The following is a 17081-nucleotide window of genomic DNA, read 5'->3' as shown; positions in this document are numbered from 1 at the left end:
CCGGCCTAGGGGAGGGTGGGGAACAAGGGGAGCTAGAAGTTGGCCTCAGCCAATGGGCGGACGGGCCGCGGGCCCGGCCCCCTCCTTCCCTCCGGCGCGGCCCAATAGAAATTTACTACAATGTTGTGGCGAACTGAGGGGGAGGGGCGCGGGCCGGCGGGCGGGCTGCGGGCCGGGCTGGCCTCGCCTCGCAGAGGGAAGGCGGGAGGGCGCGCGCCAGGGCCGCTCGCCTGCTCGCTCGCTCGCTCCCTCCCTCCCTCCGCTGGTGCGTTTAGTCAGTCAGCCAGCAGCAGCCGGCGGGCCCGCGAGCCGCAGAGGGCCCGAGCCTCGGACGCCGGCGCCTCCTCCTGCCATTGTTCGTCGGGCTGCAGCAGCGGCGGGCACAGGAGCCCGGCCCCGGAGCCACCGGTGAGGCGAGGCGGCGGCGGCGGCGCGGGAGCCGGGGCGGGGGGCGTGGAGCTGTCCCCGTGGGGACGGTCCTGGCGGCCGCGGCGGCGCTGCAGCCTCTTTGTCTGCAACCCCCGACAGGCCCCGGGCCGGGGCGCGGGCTCTCCCGCGGAGGAGCCTCGTGCGCACGCCGGGTCGCCAGCCGGGACGCGGCCCGAGGAGCGAGGGGCGGGCCAGAGCCGCTGAGGAAAGGGGAAGGGGTTGCGTCGCGGGAGTGTTGGAAAGTTAGGCTTGAGATGTATTTTTGACGAGGGAAAATCGGTCCCCTCGGGTGCGTCAATCACGGTGCGGTGTGCAGGAGCCTCGGGAGGAAACCAAATGCGGAGAATCGCAGGTTTCAGACGGTGAAGGTGTTGCGTGCAGCCGCGGAGCGATTTCTTCCTGGCGAGGGAGCCGGACTGTCTGCAGAAGTCAGGCGGAATCTGAGGACTGCAGGGAGCCCTGGCAAGACTTCGCAGGCCTTCCCGCCACCGACGCCTGCATCATTGAAAAACACGTTCCCCCTTAGTCTTCTGGGTTCCCAGCGAGCAGAGGGTTAAATCTATTCTCTCAGCGTCGTGACCTCCTTTTTCAGTTCGCGCATCTGTCGGCTTGGAAATCTTCCCCCGTGCTCGCTGGGCTGCTGTACCTGTGGAGAGGCCGGGTCTGGGCTCGCCCTCCGAGATTGACCAGCAGGCCATTATTCCTGGGGAGGTTTTGCCAAAACAGGGTCATGCTCCCCAAGAACAGGCATTCTCTTGAGAGAAAGTGATCTCACGTGAAACAGATTGCTGATGGACTGGTTTCTGGCCACATGATAGCGACTGTCATCCTGTTGTTTCTTTAACTGTACCCTGTACCCTGCCATAAATGACTAGTCTGTGGAGACTTGTTTTTTGGCATGTAGTTGCTCATTAGGAGATAGTTTTTTCTTTTTCCTTTTTTTTTTTCAGATGCTTTTTTTTTTTTTTTTTTTGTAGTCTGGGTGATTTCACAGCTGCTATTTTCTTCCCTTCTGTTTTTAGGGAAAATTGCAAGAAATGGTTGTGTCTTGTGTCTTGGATATTATTATAGTGGATTTATACTCTCTTGAGGATGTACTGTAGTCAGTGCTGTTGCTCATTATTGTCTTCTGTATTCTCAGTCCTGGCAAAAAATTTTAGTTGGTTTGATCCCTTTAATCAAAAGCAGGATATATAGCCTGTATATGTTTCTTCCCGTCCCAGTTTTGTTAATGTAGCACTAACCCCTACTTTTTATGGAAACTTGATGTACTTTTCATTTTCCTTTTCTGTAAATTGAAAGTGTAATCAGTTCTTCGCCAGTTGTAAAATTTTTGGTTTGGGGTGTTATTAATATAATCCATGTAGCGTACATGCTATCTGGCGTACAGTAAGCACTCAATAAATGGCAGATTCAAAAATAGATGTAATAACTGAACACCAGATTGCCTTAGAATCAAAGTAGTTAATTCAGTGCGCTTTCTATAAGAAGCTTATAATTAAGGTAAATATAGATATTATTCATACATCTGGGGAAACAAGTACAGTATATCTTTGGCACTATTAAAAGTGAACTCGGTCGGGCACGGTGGCTCACGCCTGTAATCCCAGCACTTTGGGAGGCCAAGGCGGGTGGATCACTTGAGGTCAGGAGTTCGAGACTAGCCTGGCCAGCATGGTGAAACCCCATCTGTACTAAAAATGCAAAAAAGTAGCTGGGTGTGGTGGCATGTGCCTGTAATCCCACCTACTCAGTAGGCGGAGGCAGGAGAATCGCTCGAACCTAGGAGGCGGAGGTTGCAGTGAGGCGAGATTGCACCACTGCACTTCAACCTGGGCAACAGAGCAAAACTGTCTCAAAAAAAAAGGTGAACTCATTGTTAAACATAAGTTCAGAGTGCCAACCTTCTGATTCCTCTGTCTTCTACCAACAAAACTATACATTTTTCCTTGTATGTTTGAATTCAGGCTTAGAAATAAATGTTTTTAATCTGTAGGTTTTACCAAAATTCTCCCAACAATTTTTTTTTTTTTAAACAGGGTCTCATTCTGTCACCCAGGCTGGAGTGCAGTGGCATGATCACGGCTCACTGCAGCCTTAAACTCCTGGGCTCAAGTGATCCTCCTGCCTCAGCCTCCCTAGTAGCTGGGACTATAGGCGTGTGCCCCCATGCTTGGCTAATGTCTTTTTATTTTTTGTAGAGACAGTCTCACTATGTTGCCTAGGGTGGTCTTGAATTCCTGGACTCAAGGGATCCTCCTCCCTGGGCCTCCCAAAGTACTGGGATTACAGATGTGAGCCACCTCACCCGACCTCTCCCAACATTTATTAAGTGTTTTATACCAAATGTCTTGTAAGTTCTTATGCAATATGGCTACAATCTACCTTTCCACCTTTATTCTCCTTATTCTTTGTATTGTGCAACCAAATAGAACTACTCTGTAATAACCCTTGCTTTGCCATCTCTCTCTGTGTGTGTGTGTGTGTGTGTGTATATGTGTGTGTGTATTTATTTATTTATTTTGAGATGGAGTCTTACTCTGTCACACAGGCTGGAGTGCAGTGGCATGATCTCAGCTCACTGCAACCTCCACCTCCTGGGTTTAAGCAATTCTCCTGGCTCAGGCTCCCAAGTAGCTGGGATTACAGGCGCTTGCCATCATGCCCACCTAACTTTTGTATTTTTAGTAGAGTTGGGGTTTCACCATGTTGGCCAGGCTGGTCTTGAACTCCTGACCGCAAGTGATCCGCCCGCCTCGGCCTTCCAAAGTGCTGGGATTACAGGCATGAGCCACCGTGCCTGGCCCTGTATACATATGTTTTTAGAGACAGGGGTCTTACCTTGTTGCCCAAGCTGGAGGGCAGTGGCATGATCCTGGCTCACTGCCGCCTTGAACTCCTGGGTTCAAGTGATTCTCCCACCTGAGCCTCCTGAGCAGCTGGGACTACAGATGTGCACCACCATGCCCAGCTTTTTTTTTTCGTTTTTAAAACACGGGGTCCTGCTATGTTGCCCAGGCTGGTCTCAAACTGCTGGTCTCAAACTCCTGAGCTCAAATGATCGTCTCACCTCTGCTTCCAAAAGTGCTGGGATTACAGACATGAGCCACTGTGCCCAGCTTAGTCTGTATTACAGACATGAGCCACCATGCCTGGTGTGTAATTTTTGGTGTGAATGATAGAGTTTGCTTACATTTTTTTTTAATGTAGTAATCCAGTTTCATATTGCTAATCTGATTTCATAACTTTAGAATATCAGTGGCCATCAGAGGCTGAGTTTGGTTCTGAAATCAAGAGGAGCATACATGTAGACCACAGTCTGTTTCCTTGTTATCTAAGAGGCAGGACAGCATAAGTGTTGCCAGTGTATTTTTGTTTTTCTTGTCTTTTCTGTCTCAGCCTCCCGAGTAGCTGGGACTACAGGCGCACACCACCACGCCCAGCTAAATTTTTGTATTTTTAGTAGAGACGAGGTTTCACCATGTTGGCCAGGATGGTCTCCAATCTCTTGACCTCGTGATCTGCCCACGTCCGCCTCCCAAAGTGCTGGGATTACAGGCATGAACCACCACACCCAGCCAGTGGCCTGTATTTTTCTGAGTTTCATCAAGTTTGTGTTTGGTTAAATGCATATTCAGATGTGGATTCATTGCTACCTCTATATTTGAATTTTTTCTTTAATTACTTGAACATGGAATCACTTTATTTTGTGAGCTAAACAGCAATAATTCCAATAACTTTTCTTATGAATAACTTTGTTTTTTTCCTCTAAATAAAGCCCCCAAAGATGGCCTCTGAATTAATCAGTTATGGGCCTTATGTATGTAAAGGATCCAAAATTATTGAAAAGTAATTGCTAGCTAGGTGCAGTGGTTTATGCTTGTAATCCCAGCACTTTGGGAGGCCGAGGCCCACGGATCACTTGAGCCTTTGAGTTTGAGACCACTGCATTCCAGCCTGGGCAACAGAGTGAAATTCTGTCTCAAAGAGAAAAAAGAAAAAGTAATTGCTTGATTGCATTTATCATAGCATTTAGTTAGAGGAGAGGAGAGGCAGATGCCAAATGTATGTTATTTTTTGTTGTTCATTTAAGTTTCTTGGTATGTCACTGGTGGCTTTTACTGTGCGTCCTTTTTAAGAGTGGGTTCATGGTGTGTTTAGTCAAATACAATATAACTTACTCTGGAGTGCACACTGGGTTAGATTAGTATTTTGATTTACTCTGCTGCTATTTAATGAATACATAGATAAAGAAGAATGCTGTAGCAGTGAGGAGTATTCAGAACTTGGAGGTGTTAGAAAGGAGAACTTTGATATTTTATATTGAGTGCTGATCTCATTTAGAACTACCCACCTTACTGACACTTTGCTTCAAATATTGGTTTTGGGAAAATCCGATTATGATGAAAGTCTGTTTATACTTATTTTGCTGATTTTTTATTTAAATTGAATTGTATCCACTTAAAATATTTGAAAATAAATTGGCTAGCTCTTTGAACTTTGGAGAACAGCAGCCAGTATAATTCAAGGAGTAGCTTGAAGAGACTTTAATATCCCCTACCCGCTAACTTCGTCAGCTTCCCACTAAGTCACCCTAAGTAAACATGCAATCTGGGTAGGAACTGGGAGCTTGATATCCAAATATTCTGTCTCTCCTTCCAGTCAAATTGCTATCCTTAAAAGTCCTTTCTTTCTTTCTTTCTTTTTTTTTGAGGCAGGGTCTTGCTGTGTTGCCTAGGCTGGAATGCAGTGGCATGATCTCGGCTCACTGCAACCTCTGCCTCCCGGGTTCAAGCGATTCTTCCGCCTCAGCCTCCTGAGTAGCTGGGACTACAGGCATGCACGGCTAATTTTTGTATTCTTTGGTAGAAACGGGGTTTCACCATGTTGGCCAGGCTGGTCTTGAACTCCTGATCTCAAGTGATCCATCTGCCTTGGCCTCGGAGAGTGCTGGGATTACAGGCATGAGCCATAGCATCCAGCCCAAAAGTCCTTTCTATATAGAAATTCCAGAGACATTCTGGTGTCATGCTTTTAAATTATTTATTGTTTTATTATTTTTATTATTTTATTATTGCAATTAAGAGCAGTTCTCTTTTTTGCAAGTTATCTCTTATCTCCAAGTTAAATCTATGTGGATTAAACTGTGATTGTTTATTGAATTGCTGCTCTCCCTCTTCCGTAGCTGATGACTCTTTGAGTCAGTTCTACCCAATTAATCTAGGCCCTCAACTCTCAGGGTGATCTCTGCTTGTAGAGATTAAAATTGTTTCTAAGCTGTGTGGAACAGAGCTTGGGTAAGGTTAAAGAAATTTTGGCAGGGTGGGTAGGAAGGGGCAAGATTATCTGTCTGATGGAATGGATAAGAAATATGACTGTGAGTTTATATTGATTAGATTGGAAGAAGCAATAGATGCTCTATTAAGATTATTTTCTATTATCTAATTCTATATTCAATGTATATCTATAATTCTATTCTGTTATCTAATGTCTATTAATAGAGACAGGAACACCTCCATCTTTTTTTGGAAATAGGTGGAAATAATCAAATAAGATTGGATATAATCTGTACTCTTGTAGTTAATTGTTATTTATAGATGCAACCTGATTCCATCCTCCACAAAAGTCACCCTAATGCAGATCAGCTTTTGGTAGGCCCTCTATATGTTTGAATCATAGCACCGGACACAACATAGACTGAGGTTTTGGTACTTTCTACATTAATATTCACTCAGAAAACTTTTGCCCATGCATTATATTTGTTATATCTGCATTAAATCATAAAAAAGTTATGATAGAAAAGTTTCAAGTGAGAAACTCCCCGTGATTTAACTATATTAAAGCACAGGATTATTTTATTTTTATTTATTTATTTATTTATTTTTTGAGACAGGGTCTTACTCCTGTCACCCAGGCTGGAGTGCAGTGGTGCGATCATGGCTCATTACAGCCTCAACTTCCCAGGCTCAGGTGATCTTCCCACCTCAGCCTCCTGAGTAGCTGGAGCTACAGGCGCCACACCTGTCTGATTTTTTATATTTTTAGAGACTGGGTTTTGCCATCTTGACCAGGCTGGTCTTGAACTAGGCTCAAGAAATCTGCCTGCCTTGGCCTCCCAAAGTGCTAGGATTACAGGTGTGAGCCATGGCGCCCGGCCTATTTTAATTTTTAAAAATTTATATGAGGAGTCTCTCTATGTTGCTGAGGTTGGTGTTGAACCCCTGGGCTCAAGTGATCCTCCTATCTCAGCCACCTAAATAGCTGGGACTACAGGTGTGTGCCATCACATCTAGCTAATAGAGTTGTTTTGAATTGGTTAAATTTAAGCCTGTAACCCATAAGTGTAATAGAAATGTATATTTTTGGTGATTTACGAATACATAGTATTAGGCCAAGGTTTAGTTGTGATTGATATACAGCTATTAGTACTTACATATACTCTTAAGTAATCCTATTAAAATCATTTTAACACAATGGGATCTTAATGGCATATCTTTAAACATATCTTATAAAGAAATGCTGCTTTAACTTAGATGCCAAGCATGTATTTTAATTTACCAATTAGAAGTTCTATATGTATTCAAGTGAAGAGTGTTTCACCTTAATAATACATTTAATACAGATTGTTGAAATTCATCCCATTCCCCCTTCCCTCCCCAGTTTTTGGCCATATGGACACAGGCAGGACTCTCAGGAGTGCCAAGGATTTAAGCCCTCAAATTTTACCTGCCTACCATTTCAGCATGCGATAGGGACACATGGAAGGCAGCTTAAAGTAAAGGCTTTAAAAAATTTTTTTTGCTACCACCCACTTGCTGTTTCTTGCCCTTTTCTCTTTTTTTAATGATTCAGAGGATTGACACTGTTGCCAGCTTACTACCTGCAGTCTTTCCAGTCTTGATGGTATTACGTAATTATATAAACCTTTTGCATGGTATCATATGATATTGTATATTTGTCTTCCTACACATGTGTCTTTAGAGTAATTTCTTTCCATCTGGTGTTGAAAATGAGCTCTTTGTGAGGTTATTTTTAAATCTTCAAGCTTTCTGGCATCCTCAACACTTGAAATAACACAATTGCTTTTGGAGGCAAGAAAATCCACATAGTATACTTTGTGGTTTTTCCAGTGAAAATGTAAATAGTATTTTATTTATGAAATTATATATATATACACTTTTTTTTTGGAGATGGAGTCTCTCTCTGTCACCCAGGCTGGAGTGCAATGGCATGATCTTGGCTCACTGCAACCTCTGCCTCCCAGGTTGAAGCGATTCTCCTGCCTCAGCCTCCCAAGTAGCTGGCATTACAGGCACGTGCCACCACGCCTGGCTAATTTTTGTATTTTTAGTAGACACGGGGTTTCACCGTGTTGGTCAGACTGGTTTCGAACTCCTGACCTCCTGGTCCGCCCGCCTTGGCCTCCCAAAGTGCTCAGATCACAGGCATGAACCACCGCACCTGGCCTATAAAATTATATTTTATATTTAGATAGTCTCGAGATAATTGTGTTAGGTTGGAAATAGTTGTTGCCAAGTAAATAAAGTAAAGGAGAGCTACTTAAGGGAAAGGAGACCAAGAATAAGAAGCCTGGTAGAGGAAAGAGGTTTTAAAGATATCTTCTTCTCTGAAGATTTATTATCTTTTTATCCTCTGTCTCATTCTGTTGCCCAGGCTGGAGTGCAGTGGGGCAATCATGGCTTACTCTAACCTTGAACTCCCAGGCACAAGCAGTCCTCCCACCTCAGCCTCCTGAGTAGCTGGGACTACAGGTGCATGCCACCGTGCCCCGCCAGTTTTAAAATTTTTTCTTAGAGACAGGATTTTTTTTTTTTTTTTCCGAGATTGAGTCTCACTCTGTTGCTCAGGCTGGAGTGCAGTGGTGCGATCTCGGCTCGCTGCAACCTCTGCCTCCCAGGTTCGAGCAATTCTTCTGCCTCAGCCTCCCAAGTACCTGGGACTATAGGTGTGTGCTACCATGCCCGACTAATTTTTGTATTTTTTAGTAGAGTCGGGGTTTCACCATATTGGCCAGGCTGGTCTCAAACTCCTGACCTCATGATCCGCCTGCCTCGGCCTCCCAAAGTGCTGGAATTACAGGCGTGAGCCATTGTGCCCAGGCTGAGATGATCTTATGATGTTGCCCAGCCTGGTCTCAAGAGATCCTCCTGACTTGGCCTCCCAAAGTGTTGGGATTATAGGTGTGAGCTAACACACTCAGCCGTGATGCACTGTTTGATTCTGATAATCAGGTATGTGTAATTAGCCTTAAACCTTTTTCTTCCTTCTTTCCTTTCTTTTTTTTTTTTTTTTTTGAGATGGAGTCTCACTCTGTCACCCAGGCTGGAGTGCAGTGATGGGATCTCAGCTCAATGCAATCTCTACCTCCCGGATTCAAGTGATTCTCCTGCCTCAGCCTCCCAAGTAGCTGGGATTACAGGCGTGTGCCACCACACCTGGCTAATTTTTGTATTTTAGTAGAGACAGGGTCTCACTATGTTGGTCAGGCTGGTCTCGAACTCCTGACCTCAGGTAATCTACCCGCCTCGGCCTCCCAAAGTGCTGGGATTAGAGGTGTGAGCCACTGCACTTGGCAACCTTTTTATTTCTTAACAGTAGATTGATATATCCTCTAGCTTACTAAGTAACCTTTGAATTTTTATTATTTCTTTAATTGTAATATAAAAAGCTGATCTTTTATTAAGTGCCATTCCATCTCCTAGAGATGATGCCTATAATGATTAAATAGTAAAGGTCAGTGTCATCTACTTAGCAAGATTTACCCAGTAAGTCTTTTTTTCTCCAGATGCTATTTTTGTTGACTTATCCTTGCTAGTTGTATTATCTCTAATATGACCATTAATGGACACTGGTTAACAAGATAAGTTCAATATTTAATGTATTCTCTTTGGTATTTTGTAAGATGGAAAAGACTAGCATTGGGATGAATAATTGCATAATGATCATAGAATCATATTTAAATAAATATACTAAAGAATATATAACTAAAGGGCAAGTTTTTTTGTTTTATGTTTTTAAATTTTTATCATGCGTACTGTGGTAGGCAGCCTTTATTATGGCCCCCAATTATCCCTCCCTCCTGGTATGCATACCCTTAGTGTAATTTCCTCCCCTTGAGTGGGGGCTATTGAATAGAATACAGCAAAAGTGATGGGATGTCACTTCTAAGATTAGGTTATAAAATACTGTGGCTTCTCTCTTGGGATTCTGGCTTTCTCCCTCTCCCTGGGACCACTAGCTACCATATCCTGAGAACACTCAGGCAGTCTGTAGTGATGTCCATGTGGTTAAAAACGAGGTCTGTCAGTAAACTTGGATGCAGATCTTCGGTGTGAGTGATCTTGGAAGCAGATTCTCCAGGCAGAGTTGAGCCTTGAGGTGAATGCAAATGCAGTAGACAGCTTTACTACAACTTCATGAAAGCCCCTGGCCGGGTGCATGGCTCATGCCTGTAATCCCAGCACTTTGGGAGGCCAAGGTGGGTGGATCACCTGAGGTCAGGAATTCGAGACCTGCCTTGCCAACATGGCGAAACCCCGTCTCTACTAAAAATAGAAAAATTACCTGGGTGTGGTGGTGTGCACCTGTAGTCCCAGCTACTTGGGAGGTTGAGGCAGGATAATCGCTTGATCCTGAGAGGTGGCGGTTGTAGTGAGCTGAGATCGTGCCACTGCACTCCAGCTCTGGGTGACAGAGCGAGACTACATCTCAAAAAAAAAAAAATAAAAAAGACCCCAAGCCAGAGTCACCTAGCTAAGTCATGCCTGGATTCTTCATCCACAGAAACTGTGCAATAATAAATGTTTGCTTTTTAAGCCACCATGTTTTGGAGGGTAATTTATTGTAAAGTAATAGATAACTAAAACATCTACCACTTATTCATGTAATAAATACTTATTGATTGTTCACTATTTACAAGGCACTATCATAAGTACATTGGGACATAGCAGTGAATAAAATAGAGGTATCTGTTCTTGTGCAGCTTATTTCTTTTTCTGGGACAGGGTCTTGCACTGTCACCCAGGCTGGAGTGCAGTGGTGTGGTCACAGCTCACTGCAGCCTCAACCTCCTGGGCTCAAGCAGTCCTCCCACCTCAGCCTCCTGAGGAGCTGAGACTACAGGCACACACCACTATGCCTGGCTAACTTTTTTTTTTTTTTTTGAGATGGAGTCTCGCTCTGTCGCCCAGGCTGGAGTGCAGTAGCGCGATCTCGGCTCACTGCAACCTCCGTCTCCCAGGTTCAAGCGATTCCCCCGCCTCAGCCTCCTGAGTAGCTGGGACTACAAGCACCCACCACCATGCCCGGCTAATTTTTTATTTTTAGTAGAGGCAGGGTTTCACCATATTGGCCAGGCTTGTCCCGAACTCCTGACCTTGTGATCCGCCTGCCTCGGCCTCTCAAAATGCTGGGATTACAGGCGTGAGCCACCGCGCCTGGCCATTCTGGCTAATTTTTAAATGAAATTTTTTGTAGGGATGGGGTCTCCATATGTTGCCCATTTTGGTCTTGAACTCCTGGGCTCAAGTAGTCTCTTGCCTTGGCCTCCCAAAGTGTTGGGATTATAGATATGAGCCACCACACCCAGCCTGGAGCTTACATTTTAGTGGTAGGGGATAAATAATGTATAAATCAGGGATAGAACATAAGACATCAGATTTTAGTGAGGATCAGGGAAAGTAGAATGGGAGACAGTGAGGCAGGTGGGGTGTACATTTTAGATAAGGGTGATATTTCTGATAAGGTGACATTGGAGCAGAGTCCTAAATGGAGTAAGACAGTGAGCTGTGCAGGTATCTGGGGAAGAGCATCCCAGGCAGAAGGAACAAAATGCACAAAAGTTAAGCGGGTTTGGTGTGTATGAGAAACATTGATCCAGCATGTTGGGTCAAAATGATCTAGGGAAAAGTAGCAGGAGTTTAATTCAGAGAGGTCATAGGTAGGAGAAGGAGCAAATCATTGTAGTGCCTTATTGCCTGTGTTAATGACTTCGCATTTTATTTGGAGACGGGAGTTCTTGGGAGGATTTTGAGCAGAGGAGTGGCACGATCCTTCATTTAGTACATATTAAGTGAGCAGGACTCTGTTTATATGTGTGATCACAAAAATATAAAAGATGGGGCTCATGCCTGTAATCCCAGCATTTTGGGAGGCCGATGTGGGAGGATTGTTTGAGCCCAGGAGTTTGAGACTAGCCTGGGCAACATAGAGAGACCCTTGTCTAAAAAAAAAAATTATAGGCCAGATGCAGTGGCTCACACCTGTAATCCCAGCACTTTGGGAGGCCGAGGCAGGTGGATCACCTGAGGTCAGAAGTTCGAGGCCAGCCTGGCCAAACATGGTGAAATCCCATCTCTACTAAAAAAAAAAAATACAAAAATTACAATTCAAGATGAGATTTGGGTGGGGCTACAGAGCCAAACCATATCACCTCACTTCTAATCATTCTGTAATGTAGGTATGATACAAATACATATCTTTTAAGGTTATTTTGATGATTAAATGGATTAGAACAGTACCCACCACCAGATAAATGTTACCCATTATTATTTTTGCATTTAATCTTCACCACAGCTCTTTGGAGTAGGTATTAACCAGGCCAAAAGTTAAGTAACTTGTCCAAAGTTACACAACTAGCAAGCGAAAATTCGCTTCAAAACCAGTATTTTTTACGACTATACCTTTACTTATGTCCATGAGTGGGTGGGGAAGGAGAGACTTGGATCTTCTGTCAAAGCCAATGATTTCTTACTAATTGTGATCTTGTGAAAGTACTTTTCCACACCTCAGTTTCTTCTGTAGAATGAGCATAATACTCACATTGCAGAGAATCTATAGAATAACTAATAAAAACAAACCTTGTAGTGTGCCTGTCAGAGGTACTCAATAAATGTTAGTTCCCTTTTCCCTTTGATAAAATCTGACCTCATGGAGATGGGAGAGAATAATCTTGCAATGAGAATAATTTTTACCTCTTGACTTATGCATTTTTCTACTTAAATTGGATATCTGTCTAATGCTTATTATATATAAACATGTGTAATATAGCTGCACCTGGTTTTGTCTAGTGTTGATCTTTGGATTTGATCCAGACTTATACTGTAACATTTTTATGCCTGAGTGTGAGTATTCTAAAGACCCATTTCACAGCAAGTCTGGCTTCAGAGCTTTATTTCCGGTTGGGTAGAACACAGTCATGTGGTTGATGTCTCCATTGTTGCTTTTATCTTTTGCAGCAGATGTGAAAGTAAACATACAAGGTTGAAAAACAGGAAGGGGTTTGAGTTGGGAGGGTGTTTTTGAAAGGGGAACTTGTACACAAGTGACCTGCAATCTGAAGTGTAGCTTTTAGCAGTTACAGAAAGATATACCTTATTGTCTTAAAGTAAATAAAATAGCAAGTGATTTTGCAGTTTAATGAATTCGTGAATTTACATATATTTTTGCTTTTATACATTTTGGAGAAGCACATATTGTGTTCCTCTTTTTGATTGAAACAGAGAACTGATGAATTCACCCCAATTCTGGGTTCTTTTTACCTGTGGAAAAAAATTTTCAGTAAGGAAGCATGGAGTTTTTTGTTGTTCATGTTGGGTATCTGTTCTAATATCATTATATTTGGACTTCCTCAAAAGCCAAAACATAAGACCGCATTTTTCTACTTGGCTCTATGGTCTTTGTTCCTAAGGAAGGGAATTAACACATACTGAATGCTAGCTATGTATCAGATACTACTCTCCATATATGCTAATTAATTTAAATATTTCTGTGTTTTACATCCAATCTACAAGGAGTTTTTATTGCTTTGATGAAATCCCTCCCTCCCCCTTCTTTCCTCTCATCTCTCCCTTTCTCCTTCTCTTAAATGATTCTCTGGCTGAACAATTTTCTATTAATAGTATATTTGGGAGGCAGTATGATGTAACAGCCAGTAAGGATATGGGATTTGGAGTCAGACCTGGATTTACAGTAAGCTTTTGTTTTTGATAGGGAAAAACTGCTTTCTATCTCAATAAATAAAAGCCAGGGTCCCACAGAACTGGCTTTAGAAGGAGATTCTGCACATGGGGTGGAGTAATTGGAGCTCACAGCAAGGACTTTTGTTCCTAAAGATTCACTTTCCCCTGGGGAATCCCTTGCTGACCTCAGAGGTGCTGCTTTCTTTTAATTTTCTGAGCCAGAGGAGAGTCTTCTCTTAATACTCCTGCAGAACACAGCTGAGACCAGGCTGTAACATCTGGTATGTTACTAAAGGCTCAGAGATGAAAAAGGGAAATAAGTACAGAGTTACTAGTATGCTTCTGTAATATCTGGCTCACGAGATAAAACACACACCTCTGTAATTTGTGGTATTCTATTGGGATACCTCCCTTACTTGACCCACAACACATATGTTTTCTAGTGGCAGAAGCCATCTTTACTTCTGCTACTTGGGAATGCCTCCAGCATATCCAGATTTCTCTAAATACAGAGGAGAAGGTCCAGAGGGAAAAAAAAATTCTTTATCTTACCAGCCTGTGGTTATATCTGATACAGGCCCCACTTCTTTCATGTGAACAACACCAGGTCTATATAACCCTTAGGGGAGACCACAGTTACCCACGGAATATCTAATTACCATTCACAGAAGAGAAACACAAACAGTACAGGGGTGTTGGGTTAGAGGTAGGGAGGCCTTCCTTTTACCATTTACCACAGATCATATAATCTCTGATTATAGCTCCACAACTTGGAACAAAATAGCTCTCAGTAAATATTCCCTTCCGGTTCTTTTAAGCTTAATGCCATTTGATACCTGAGAAAACTACTGTTTAGTTTGTTGCAGTTTTATTTCTGAGAGTTTTGTTTGAGGAGATCTAGTACTTAATCAGGTCCAAAGTTAGGCTGAGGAAAGTGGTGATAAGGGTAGGTTGGTGTGATCAAGATAGAACACCTGGTGTCTAGAGCAGGCTGAGTTTAAATGTTAAAGGGGGTGTCCTTTGTAACATATAACATTAATTATGGAAGAACTAGGTTACTGATTCAAGGTCCTTGGGTTTGTTTCTAAGGAACAGTGCAATACAGTCAAAGATCTTTGGAATCATAAATGTGGTTTAGAATCCTGGCTGTGGTACTGACTGCTGTGTGTCTGTCTTTATGCAAGTTACACATTCTCCCTACTTCTCAGTTTCTTCATCTGTTAAATTTGTATAACATTTAACATGATATACCTCCCTTTTAGAACTGCCGAAATGATCAGAAATAATATGTAATATGCTTAACATAGTACCTGTCACATAATGTGCTCTTAATGAATGGGAACTAATTATTATTTTAAATGATGTTCCTTTATAATCTAACTGGTACTTGACTTATACATGCTGTGACCTTGGCCTTCTTTTTTTATTTTAATTTTTACTATTTTTTTTTTTTGAGAGAGTCTCGCTCTGTCGCCCAGGCTGGAGTGCAGTGGCGCTATCTCAGCTCACTGCAAGCTCCGCCTCCCGGGTTCACGCCATTCTCCTGCCTCAGCCTCCCGAGTAGCTGGAACTACGGGTGCCTGCCACCATGCCCGGCTAATTTTTTGTATTTTTTTTTTAGTAGAGACGGGGTTTCACCGTGTTAGCCAGGATGGTCTCGATCTCCTGACCTTGTGATCCGCCCGCCTCGGCCTCCCAAAGTGCTGGGATTACAGGCGTGAGCCACTGCGCCTGGCCAATTTTTACTATTTTTTTTGAGACGGAGTTTCACTCTTGTTGCCGAGGCTGGAGTGCAATGGCGCGATCTTGGCTCACCGCAATCTCTACCTCCCGGGTTCAAGCGATTCTCCTGCCTCAGCCCGCCGAGTAGCTGGGATTAGAGGCACGCGCCACCACGCCTGGCTAATTTTGTATTTTTAGTAGAGACGGGGTTTATCCATGTTGGTCAGGCGGCTAGTCTCGAACTCCTGACCTCAGATGATCTGCCCGCCTTGGCCTCCCAAAGTGCTGGGATTACAGGCGTGAGCCACCGCGCCTGGCACTGGGCCTTCTTTTTTTTTTTTTTTTTTTTTTTTTAAAAAAAGACTTTATTGAGATATAATTAACATATCATATGATTTAACCATTTAAAGTATACGATTTAATGTTTTTTAGTGTGTTTATGGGGTTGTGCAGCCATCATCTCAATCTAATTTTTGAACATTTTCATCCCCCTGAAAAGAAACTTCATATTCATTAGCAGTCATTCCCCATTCCCCACCCTGCAACCCCAGTCCTAGGTAAGCACTAACTACTTTATGTCTCTCTAGATTTACCTATTCTAGACATTTCCTATAAATAGAATTATACAATATGTTGCTTCCTTTTTTTTTCTTTTTTTTTTTTTTTAAAGAAACAGAGTCTTACTCTGTTGCCCAGGCTGGAGTGCAGTGGCACCAACATAACTCACTGCAGCCTTGAACTCCTGGGCTCAAGTGATCCTACCGCCGCAGCCTTCTGAGTAGTTGGAATTACAGACACACACCACCACACCAGCTAATTTAAAAAAAAAAAATTTTTTTTTTTTTATAGAAACGGGGTCTTGTCATGTTGCCCAGGCTGGTCTTGAACTCTTGGGCTCTAGACATTGTCCTTCCTCAGCCTCCCAAAGTGCTGGGATTACAGGCGTGAACCACTGCATCTGGCCCTGAACTCTGTGTGTGTGTTTTTTTTTTAAATTTGAGACTGAGTCTCTCTCTGTTGTCTGGGCTGGAGTGCAGTGGCACAATCTTGACTCACTGCAACCTCCGCCTCCCAGGTTTAAGTGATCCTCCAGCCTCAGACCCCCTAGTAGCTGGGATTATAGGCACACACCACCATGCCTGGCTAATTTTTGTATTTTTAGTAGAGACGGGGTTTCACCATGTTGGCCAGGCTGGTCTCGAACTCCTGACCTCAGGTGATCCGCCCGCCTCAGCCTCCCAAAGTGCTGAGATTACAGGCGTGAGCCACGGCACCTGGCCCATTTCATCACCTTTTTTACCTGTAATTTTTCTCTGGCTGAATATGCTTTTAAGAAATAAAAGTTCTCAATAAAAATCCTGTGGTATATTGTACCTTGTGATGAATAATACCCAAGATCCATGATGGGAAGGGAGATTTTTAAACATATCTTAAATACATGATACTGAAAGTATGAGGCAGACTAAATTATTCCATCAGTATTCAGAATACTTATCAACAGAGACTTTTTAGGAAAAAAATACAAAATTATGAATACAAAACTAGGGATGAAAACAAATACCTATCTAGAATGAGAAAACCACAAGTTACATATTTTAAAAAGCTGAAAAATAGGCTGAGCATGGTGGCTCATGCTTGTAATCCCAGCACTTTGGGAGGCTGACGTAGGAGGATAGCTTGAGCCCAGGAGTTTCATACCAGCCAGTGCAACATATGATACCACACCTCTACAAAAAATTTAAAAATTAATGGGACGTGGTGGCATGTACCTGTGGTCCCAGCTACTCGGGAGGCTGAGGTGGGAGGGTCACTTGAGCTTGGGAAGCTGAGGTGGTTCTAGCCTTGGCAACAGAGTAAGACTCTGTCATTAAAAAAAAAAAAAAAAAAAAAAAAAAAAAGGCTGAAAAATAGCACAAATATCACAAAATTTAGAAAAATAGCTTAACATTT

At 43.2% G+C, this 17081-nt stretch overlaps 1 protein-coding gene across 36 annotated transcripts in view; it reads left to right on the top strand.

The window, feature by feature from the left end:
• Positions 1 to 17081, top strand: part of EPB41 (erythrocyte membrane protein band 4.1) — a 231737-nt gene that overhangs the window by 26497 nt on the left and 188159 nt on the right. For 33 of the 36 annotated variants that reach the window (XM_055095919.2, XM_055095865.2, XM_055095875.2 and 30 more), the window contains exon 1: positions 161 to 408. The exons of 1 other annotated variant lie outside the window; for it this stretch is intronic. The gene's annotated coding sequence lies outside the window, so the exon portion shown is untranslated. Of the gene's footprint in view, positions 1 to 157; positions 409 to 17081 lie in introns of those variants that run through there. 2 more of the 36 variants (XM_055095881.2, XM_034959588.3) reach the window with 1 other exon arrangement.

Source organism: Pan paniscus, chromosome 1 (assembly GCF_029289425.2).
Source record: "Pan paniscus chromosome 1, NHGRI_mPanPan1-v2.0_pri, whole genome shotgun sequence".
Lineage (NCBI taxonomy): Eukaryota > Metazoa > Chordata > Mammalia > Primates > Hominidae > Pan > Pan paniscus.
Note: the sequence above shows the minus strand (reverse complement) of the source record. Positions and strands in the feature narration are given on the sequence as shown.